At 49.3% G+C, this 9,818-nt stretch overlaps 1 long non-coding RNA gene across 1 annotated transcript; it reads left to right on the top strand.

The window, feature by feature from the left end:
- The first annotated feature begins 2,995 nt into the window (after positions 1 to 2,995).
- LOC136056350 (uncharacterized) lies at positions 2,996 to 7,968 on the top strand. The gene is made up of 4 exons (XR_010622932.1): positions 2,996 to 3,196; positions 5,618 to 5,743; positions 6,585 to 6,654; positions 7,675 to 7,968. It is a non-coding gene; the product is annotated as an uncharacterized LOC136056350 (long non-coding RNA).
- The last annotated feature ends 1,850 nt before the right edge of the window (positions 7,969 to 9,818 follow it).

A 9,818-nucleotide genomic window follows, 5' to 3' on the forward strand; every position in this document is an offset into this window, starting at 1 on the left:
CCCGGCATCGCGGTAACTGGAAACCGGCGGCGCATCCAGCGCGCCCGGGGGGCCCGGAGAAACGCCCCCACCGCCCCGGGTACGGTTTCCCGAGGAGGGAGGCGCCGGACACCCGAGCCGCGGTTAATGATTGATGCGCCCGCGGCGCGCGTTTCCCGGCGGGGGGCGACGGCGGAGGGCCGGGCCCGGGCGAGACGCCCTCACCCCCCCCCCCCCGGAGAACCTCCGCGGCGGTGCCCGGCGGAGCTCAGCCCCGGCAGCGGCGAGGTGCACGGCGGCACGGGAGCCGGTGCGGCAGCTAGCGGTCCCCTCTCGGCCGCAGCTCCGCCGTGCGCCCCGGGGGGCGGGCGGGGACGGCGGCGAGGTACCGGACACGGGGCTCTGCCCGGAGCAGCTCTCGGTGCGCAGAGCGGGCGGTGGGAGCGGCACCGCCTTCTTTACCCGCACGGTTGCCGGGGTGGCACAGCCGAGCGCGGCGCATCGGCTGCGGCGGTGCCGGTGACAAAGGCGGGGCGGAAGGCTCCACAAAGAGGAGGGTGACCTCGGCGGGTCGCGCCGTGCCCCGGCTGGCGGCGCGGAACCGACGGTGCTCCCGGACGGGGGACGTCGGCGAATACGGTTTGTGCCGCGTGCGCTGCGCCCAGGCCGGGGTCCTGGGTGAAGTTCTGCCGTGCAGTGAACGCAGAAGTTGTTTTAGGCTGAACGTTCGCGGCCCGGGCTGCGAAGGGTGTATGTCGCACCGACACACCGGGCCCCCACCTTCCCCGTGCTGCGCGAGCGGGGCACAGGGGCACGGGGCGGGCTGCCGGGGCTGAGCCTTACACAGATCCCACACTTAGCAGCCGTGAGGTTATGCAAGCTGCTCGGTTACATAATGAGAATATATCAATCCAGGGAAAGCACTGACAGCGTGTTGCTGTGCTGTAACAAGTCTGAGGTAAAGGGAAGACAGTGCAGAAAGTGATGAGACCTGCAGGCTCAGGTGGCAGCTGGAGCAGGGGCTGTTCTCTGCTACTTCCACATGCTTTCCTCTCTGTTTGCTCTCAGCGCGTATGTACGGTCTTAAAGGTCTGGAGCATTTCCATATGTCTTTATTGAACTGTAGTATTCAGATATATATGTACGCTTGTGTAGTATAATCCAAGTACAGTATCATTAGGACACCATACCCTAAGATTTTTATTAAAATCTTTTCAGTAGTGAGTTGTGACAACATGCAAGATTCTGTGAACATAAAAGTGACCTGAAATATGTTTTTCAAAACTGGCATGAAAGAAGTGGTGAGAATGTGTTGCTGGAAGTGGTGTTCAGTGCATTTTTCATTACAGGGAAACAATGATTTTATGGAACTGTCCAAAGGGCATGCTGATGGCACTGCTTGTCGTCTTTACAAAAAAAAAAAAAAAAAAAACCAAAAAAAAGTCCTGTGAGGAAAATAAACACAGCTGAAACAGTACTGGGAAGTTAATGAGTAGAGTAAAATATTAAACTAAGAGACTTGTTTTTTAGATAAAGGGCATGGCGTGTTCTGATGACCATGTATGTTAGAGGGTGGGAGGTGGATGCCTGGCAGCCTGCAGGGACATACCCACCCAAAAATCCTTGGGATGAGCAGGGCACTCTGTGGGCTCTGCAGTATGTGGCTTAGGGAGAGGAAATGCTCTTTGGGATTAAACTGCTCAGCTTCTGGCAGAGGTCTGTCTTCTGATGAGCTGCTCTGTGCTGGAGAGGCCCTCAGGAGCAGACAGGCTGGATGCTGCCCATGGGCCATGTCACCTTTGTTGTTCCCACTGGTGAAGCGGTTGGCAGCCAGATGCCTCCTCCCTGCCCTGCTCCCACCCCGCTGCATGGTTTCTAAGTAATGCTTTCATCTCTGGTGGTGAATGCCACTGCAGGCCCTAGGTACCAGGCCAAAGTGAGCATGGTCTTCAGCCTCCCTCCTCAAGGTTAGGTGAGGTGGCTGGGAGCCATGTGGTTCAGACCTGTGCAGAAGAGCCTGCTGGAAAAGCACCAGCAGCTGTTGTAACAGATGGTCTAAACAACAGCAGCATCCACTGCTGATGGAAGCGCTGGACTGCAGCAGCAGCAGGGCTCATTCAGCACTGTCTTTCCTACAGCTCCCGCAGACAGGAGGCATTTAGTCCTCTTGCCTTGGAGAATATTGCTTATCTCCTGGCTTCCTGTGAGAAACACCCACTGGGTCTGTGCCTTTGTGGGAAGCAGCCCTGGTGGGGATCAGCACGTGGAATTTGCTGGTGGTTCCGGAGCACCAGTGGCACCTGACTGTCTGGTCGCTGGTGAAGATACGCATTGCTGTCACTGCAGTGAAGATAAATGTCTGGAAAATTTTTGCTATTGTTCTTGTCTTCCTGTAGTATTTTAAAATGCCCTAAGATAACATTCTGACGGATGGAAGCTTTCGGTTTTCCAGTACTGGGTTGAGACAGGAAGATGCTGCGCAGTCCCTGTGCTCCATGGGAATAGATAAAAGGATGCTGTGAGCTTATACAGTTCTGTCTTGCTGTGTCCCTCAGCTGTGTCCCTGTTCAGCCTGAACTGTGTGCTAAATGCAGAGGTTGGAGAGCAGTCATTGCTCCGTGCTCCTTGCAAAGCCCTGCCTGGAGCTGGGGATCTCTTGAAGTTTCTGAACATACCACACTCTTCTGGAAGGACAGGCTCATGATTGCTATCTGCTTCTGTTTGCTTTGTTCCTATGAGTTTACCTGTGATCGCTGTTACATATAAATACAAGCAGTACTACAGATAAATTGCAAGTTCCTTTTCTCCACCTCTGTGTGGGCACAAGCTTGGGCCAGGTGCTCAGGTAATGTCACACACATAGGATTTGGGTCTCCTTGTCCAGACAGAAAGTGCCATGGTGATCTTAGAGCTTCTAGAGATCACTATTCATGCCATTTCCAAGTGACTCCAACATAGCTGTAGGATGAAGTAATGAAATTAATCACCAGCAATCTGTTTTTTGTTGTTGTTGTTTTTTGTTTTTCCCAGGGCTGCTGTCTCACAGGAGAGAATGATCTCCAAGGACAAACTGAGCTTTCACAAAAACGGTTGTATGCATCTTACGTAGAGTTAGTTGTTCTGTTTCCAAGCCAGCTGGAGTAGTGTACTGGGAACCTTATAATTTCAAGCACTTATGACCTTAAAATAGTCTCTTATTTCTGTGTAGTCCCTCAAGGTTAGTATTACTTGGCTATTATGTGGTAGGGACAGGAAAGTCAGGGCATTTGGAGGTCACAGAGAGGAGTCCACATACTGTAGTGTGTGAAGAAGCCTCAGTGCATTGCTCTAAACCAGAGGGTTTATATTTAGAAGGGCACGATCAGCATATACCACAGTTTCTTCTAGCATGTGTAGAATGTTCTGCAGACTTTGTCTCGAAATAACCTTTGAGAAGACTCTTAAAACTCTGATGATGGCATTGTGTAATGAGGTAAATAATGGAAGGTAGTGTTAATCAGTGCTGGCATGAAGACTCAAAGAAAAAGTTTTCCCAAAACACCAAATGTAGATTTGTTTCTATAATAGGCTTTCATTTGATTCATATTTGAAGTCCTTTCACAGTATATCATTTTGTCTAAAATATCACCAGCCCTGTAAAATATTCTGAATTATTTCAGTCATCCCCAATGAAATTATGCATTTCAGATAGAAAAAAAAAAGCTGATTTCATCTTTTGCACTCTAATTTATGCAACATGCTTGGGAGGAGGTCCTACTTAGCTCTCCTGTTATCCACTGCCTTTCTGAGTGAGTAAAGAAGTTAAATTTACAAGTAGAGAGGAAGTCTGCGTGTTAGCCAACACTGTGGTGGCTGGAAGATTTACAGTGCTTTTGGAGATACATCTTCAGCCTCATCCAACTCAGCCCACTCAGAGTGGCAAACATTAATCAGAAGGAATCTCTTTTATGGTAATCCTTTGCCATAAATCTCCAGTAAATCTGACTCTGTTCTGACATCCATCGTGGAGCCCCACTGACCATGAGTGAGGGCAGAATTTGTCTGTATTTATTTAAAAGAGTAGATCTTAAGGAAAGAGAGGCTCTAGACTCATCTCACTTTTTCTAACGTAGCTCATGCTTGCAGTTTCTCTGGTGGAACATACAGAGTCACACAAACATTTTCTTCCCTGTGATTTTTTATCCCTCTTCAAATGCGTGTCAGTTTCTTGAAAATAATGTCTTGATGGGTAGCTTCGTACTGTAGTGAATATGATCTTTTGTAGTAATTGAGTAAGCATAGTTCTTTGATCTAATATTGCAGAGATTAACTTGCCCTTAGCCATCTACCCCGCTATCATGTTCAGACTGGATAAACAGGAATCCTTGCCTCATTTTCTCCTTCTTGAGTAACTAATTAGGGGCAATTATACTTTATAAGTATAATTCCTTAATAGATAAGCAAAGTGGAAGTGATGTTTATATTTTACAGCCTCAGCTATAGTTTGAGGTTAGAAAAGACAGGTGTGGTAAAGGAAATAGTGATGACAACCACGGTTGTATCTCATGTTTTACTTGAGCCATTCTTTCACCAGCAGTTTCTAATATTCTGCTCTCTTTAGCTTCAGGTTGAGTCTTTTCAGATTTGATCTCTTTATGCTTTAAAAATCAGCAATGAAACTTATCTGAAATAATGTGGAAAAAAACCCTGAACACTGGACAAACTGGAAGAATGAATCCCAACACACTTTAAGAAAATTTATCGGAATGCCTTTTTTAAGTTCTTGTATTTGAAAGACTGGGGGTAGATTTTGCATTTTTCTGCACAGGGGCAAATCTGAACATAAGTTTTGCACTGAAATTAGTTTCGCTGTATGAAGAATAACATATTTGGCGCATTTATACTTCATGTATATTTTCCATGATCAGAATCTGCCACTGTCCTATCTTGTGCCTATAGCAAGAGCAAAGTAAGCTTGTCCTGTGTGAGTGATTGCAGGTCTGAACCCTCACCTGCAAAATGCAAGGCCAAGGAAAACTTGTTTGTTTGCACGTGCACAGCTAACTCAAACACTAGGTGAGGGAGGTTTCCAGAGCACAAATTGGTATCATTGTTGGTAAACTGAAATAAAGAACTCTTGGTATGGAGAAAGGAATTGCTGCTGTTGCACTGAGCTTGAATTTCCACAGTTTTAAACAGCTGATAAATTTTCACATCTGTACTCTAGCCACATAGGTTAATTCCCTCTGACAAGAAATTGCAGAAGAACTTTGGAATTAAGCCTTACTGAAGAACACACTGCAAATTACTGACCTTTCTCTGCTAAATAGTGGAAGTCTGTTGCTGTCCCTGTGATCAGTTTGAGAAGTCCTAGAGAGAGAAGAAACTCTCAAAACAATAAAGCACATCTCCCAGGAGAGCAATGGGATCTGGGAAGGGAAAACAGCTGCAGAGCAGCAGGACTAGAGCAGGACATGGAGCTGGGAGAAGGCAGTGCAGCAGGGCTGGGAGATGAACCAACACAGAGGAGACTTCAGCCAAGTGACAGAGAGGAGACGCAGCAGGAGTGTCACATCCCGGCTGCTGGGAATCTAGGATCCAAATTGCTCTCACTCAGCCACCTTTTATCACTTCTTTTTTCTTCTTTTTTCCTATTCAGGGGGTCCCTGTTGAAGTCCAGTGGCTCCCAGCAGCCCAGGCTGCGGCTGCTCTGGCTGTGGGCGCTGATGTGGACACTCTCTACCTTGCCCTCCTCCCATGCTGCAGACTCAGCTTCCAACAGCAAGTGAGTATGCAGGGGAGGATGCTTCTGCCTATTTTGGGAACCCTTACCTAGTGGTTTTCTGTCTCAGAGGTGGGAGGAGATAGAAAGAAAAATAAGGAAAAAGAAGCTGGGAGACTGCTGCCTAAGCGATGGGAAAATAGCAAATAGTGACAGCAGCTTTAGGGATCTGTGAGCCACTGCTGAGCGTACAAAAATGGATGGTTACAAACCTTTCCTATTCCTGATTTGCAATCCTTATGCCTTCAGGAATGCCTTCATTACTACAGGGTGCGAAGCATCCATGGCACATAAAATCTTTCCTGTCCCCTGCCCTCCCACCCACCTTTGCAAACAGATCTGTTATCTGTCCTGAGGTGAGAGGAATGGGCAGAAATGGAGAGAGAGCTCCTCTAGAAGTGGGGATAAAACAGCCAGAAAGACAAGGGTATTGCACTGCAGCATGTGATTTACAGAGTGTAGTTTAATGTTCATTATTTAAGATAATTCATGATTTTCCCTATCATTGCCTAATTATATCTCATTACAAAACCAGTTAATAAGTCCCACATTTGCATACAACCAGACCTACTTCATTATAATGAAAAATGTCTGGTATTTCCTTTTCACTAAGATCGTCTACCCTTTCCAGCATGAATTCTCCATGGAGTTATGCATCTCACTTCATTCTTCCCATCCCATCCGGCCCAGGGCACAATGCCATTCACTAACTGCACGTGATTGCTACCGTACTATTTCAATGTGTTATAAATAGCACAGATTCAGTGTAGTTCATTCTGAAAAAGTATCTGTAGAGATGACTTTGAAATATTAACTATGCATTTCTTGTTTTTCCCATTTACAGTATGCAGTGGATCATGATGCTCTTAATTTGCTGCAGTTTATTAATTACAAAGGAGCATAGAAGCTGAGCGGTAAGCAGAGGATTTATACAACGAGGTGGATAATTAAAAAGGATTAATGAGGTGGATTAAATAAAGGGATTGAGGCCAAATGGAGCACAAATTTTCTAAACATTAGTGGCCCCAAACTCCTAGCATCTGAGGGCACATCTTTCCAGTTTGATATTTGCTTTTACCCAGAAGTGTCATTCTTTCTTTCAAACCAGGTTTATCAGCACATTCCCAGGAGGGCTGAGCAGATTACATCTCTCCCTCTGTGGCCCTAAGTGCTCCTTCTGATCAGTACAAGTTCCCATCTGGTTTGCTTTCAACTCAGTGCTGCACCTGTTCCCACTACCACATTAAAGAAAAAACCCAAAGGACGTAATGGATGACACTAATCCTGCACTTCCTCAATCTGCTGAAGTGGTTCTTAATAACCTCTTTCTCTTTAAGAAAGATGGAGGAAAAGGACTTTGCTGGGATTCTGAAACAACAGAAGCCTGCCTAATCCACCTCTAAAGCTTCTTGGCTAACAGCATTCCTTCCTGCCAAAGGCTTCTCTATGGGCAAGCACAGCAAAAGCTAGGACTGATGCAATTGCCCCCAAATTCTGCTGTCAACAGCTACGTTTTCCTTCTCTTTTCTGTCCGCAGTCCAGCAGTGGTTCCCTTTCACATCTAAGCAGGCAGTGGAAGCGGCTGCAGAAACAGAGAGGGATCCACCAGGGTGGGAGGTGGGAGGGAGCTGGTAAAGTGCCGTGGGAGCGGCAGGTAAACACTCATTGTGATATTTAAATCAAGTTCCCTTCAGAAGGGAACATCTGATATCTCTTGATCCTTACTCTCAATCCATTACCAGATTATTTTTGCATAGTTATTTTGCAAATGCAAATGTGCATATTTCTGCCACGTGACCCTCATCTGTTTGCCTTATGGTTTCTCAGTTTCTCAATAGCACTATCTGGCCAACCACTTACTAGGCTGGAATAGTAAAGCAATTAGTATCTAGGTACTTATTTGTGTTGGTTTGCTTTTTTTTGGTGTGACTCAGGAAGCAGAAATCACAGTATATCATCACTGCAGTATCACTGCCCGTTCTTAGCTGGGGAACTCATCTGTGGAGCGTACAGGATTCCTTGCACGTGGTTTCGGATTATTTCCCCTTCCCAGTGACTAGTGGAAGCAGCACTTCGGAGCTGGGCCCACGCTGCCAGACCCTCTGCCCCTCCCAGCAGCAATATTGCCCCATTTATAATTGCTCGGTGTAGGCAGCAGGTAGCTAGCACACAGCGGGGTGAATCCAACCCTTGAGCAATGCCACCCGAGCCGGCTGAGCTCCAGCAGCCGTCGTAGCCCCGCCTGACCCCGCGGTGCGGGCGGACGGGCGGCTCTGCGCTGCGGCCCCGCGCGGCCCTCTGCTGGAGCCCGGGCACTGCGCTGCGGGCTGGGGGCGGCTCTTGGCCCCGGGCAGTGCCGCTCACAGGACGGCTGCAGGTACTTCGACTGTGCCACCAGTTCGGGTGGTCCAGGGCCCATCCAGCAGTAGTGCCAGCGCATCACTGCCCTCTGAGTACAGAATTTCTTCCAAAAACCAAATCTAATCTAAACATATCATGCTGGTTTTTATCCTCCACTGTCAAATGTGGTTATTAGCATAGGCCTGCTCTCTTCAGTGGCTCACATGACTGTAGGCGTTGGGAGTTGGTGGGTTTAAAGCTTTCATTCATTTCCGTGCCTTTTCCTTAAGTATTACCCCAGCATCTTTTGCATTGCGATGGAAACCTATAAGAACACGGGGACACAAGATTCATGAAAAATGCAATGTGACCTCTAGTCACCGTGTCCACTTAACAGTGTTCAATAATAAAAAAGTTGCCATGGTGTTGTGGTATCAAGACCAAGACTAGAGGGTGTGCTCTGCTGTCCTGTTTGTGTCACACACCTCTGCCAGCAGAGAGCAGTTTGTCTGTGGGCAGGCGAGCTGTTCCCTGCTGCCATCTCTGAAGGTCTTGTGGGAAAACACCTGGTGTTTGGAAAAGACCCTGCACGATCAGTCTTTGTCTCTCCTCCCAGTGCAGGCCAGAATTGTGGTGTGAACTTCATGTGTGACCATGTATCCTTCACAGCATCTGTAAGAATTGCTGGTGCTTCCCAAGAACACAGTGGTTAGCACAGGGCCCTGCAGCCCAGCAATAGCTGCCTAGGGACATGAGGGTGTCAGGTGGGTGCTGGCTGTGACTGACTGCCTTTCCTAGGCTGGTTGCTAAGCAGGTTGGGGTTGCCTAGCGACTTCATTTGGTTTTTTCCTCTGCTAATGTGAAAGCAGGAGCCCCAGATGGGACACAGACAGCACTTAGACCAAAGAGCTGCAAACAGGGTGGGACGCAGCCATGTCCGCACAGCCTGGGCTGCTCCCGGCTCTCCACTGACGAGGTGGCACAGGACAGGCTCAGCTCATAGCCTTCACCCAGGGTGCTCTTCACCTTGCTAGCATGACAAGGTCTGGAAATCAGTGCGTTCCCTGCTGTGGGGTGCTGCTACGGGTGAAGCACGGGAAGGATGCAGCTGGGCCCACCCACCCGGCCCTGGCGCTGCCCTGTGAGGGGCAGAAGGAAGGTCAATGGCACTGCAGTGGCAATGACAATGCAATGGCACTCAGGTTCTGACACAGCTCCTGCAACACTTCTGCTGTTTGTAGAACTCCCACAGTGCAGCCTGCCCTGCCGGGGCCTCCCGCACCAGGTGTGACGTGCTGCTCGGCAGCATCTCCGGGTCCCTGCCCCATGCACAGCATGAACTGACTGCAGTGAAAGTAGAGCGGGGTTTTTGCACAGGACTGATGTCGGGCCGTGTGACGGCGGCTGTACCTCCAGGCAGATGGCACTTGTCACAGGCCTGCCGTAGCAGAGGCCTTTGCTCACGGTGGCTTTATTCCCCCAGCAGGACGAGAACACTTGTGTTTTTGCAGTGTTACTCGTTCATACCAGCGGCTGCGGGCTCCACCTGGGCACACGGCACCGGTGCGGGCAGCCGCACGGTGATTCAGCGCTTCCCGGGCGGGGGCGCAGCACCCACCCCGCGGGCACGCGCATGGCGGGCGGGAGGCGGCGCGGGGGCGCGCACGGCGGGGGCCGCTCCGGGGAGTCGGTGTCTCGGCGCTCTGCTGCCCGACCTGAGCGGGCGGGGCCCTTCCGC

Source organism: Cyrtonyx montezumae, unplaced genomic scaffold (genome assembly GCF_038088225.1).
Source record: "Cyrtonyx montezumae isolate F1298 unplaced genomic scaffold, pur_monq_1.0 scaffold_5, whole genome shotgun sequence".
In the NCBI taxonomy this organism is placed as follows: Eukaryota; Metazoa; Chordata; class Aves; order Galliformes; family Odontophoridae; genus Cyrtonyx; species Cyrtonyx montezumae.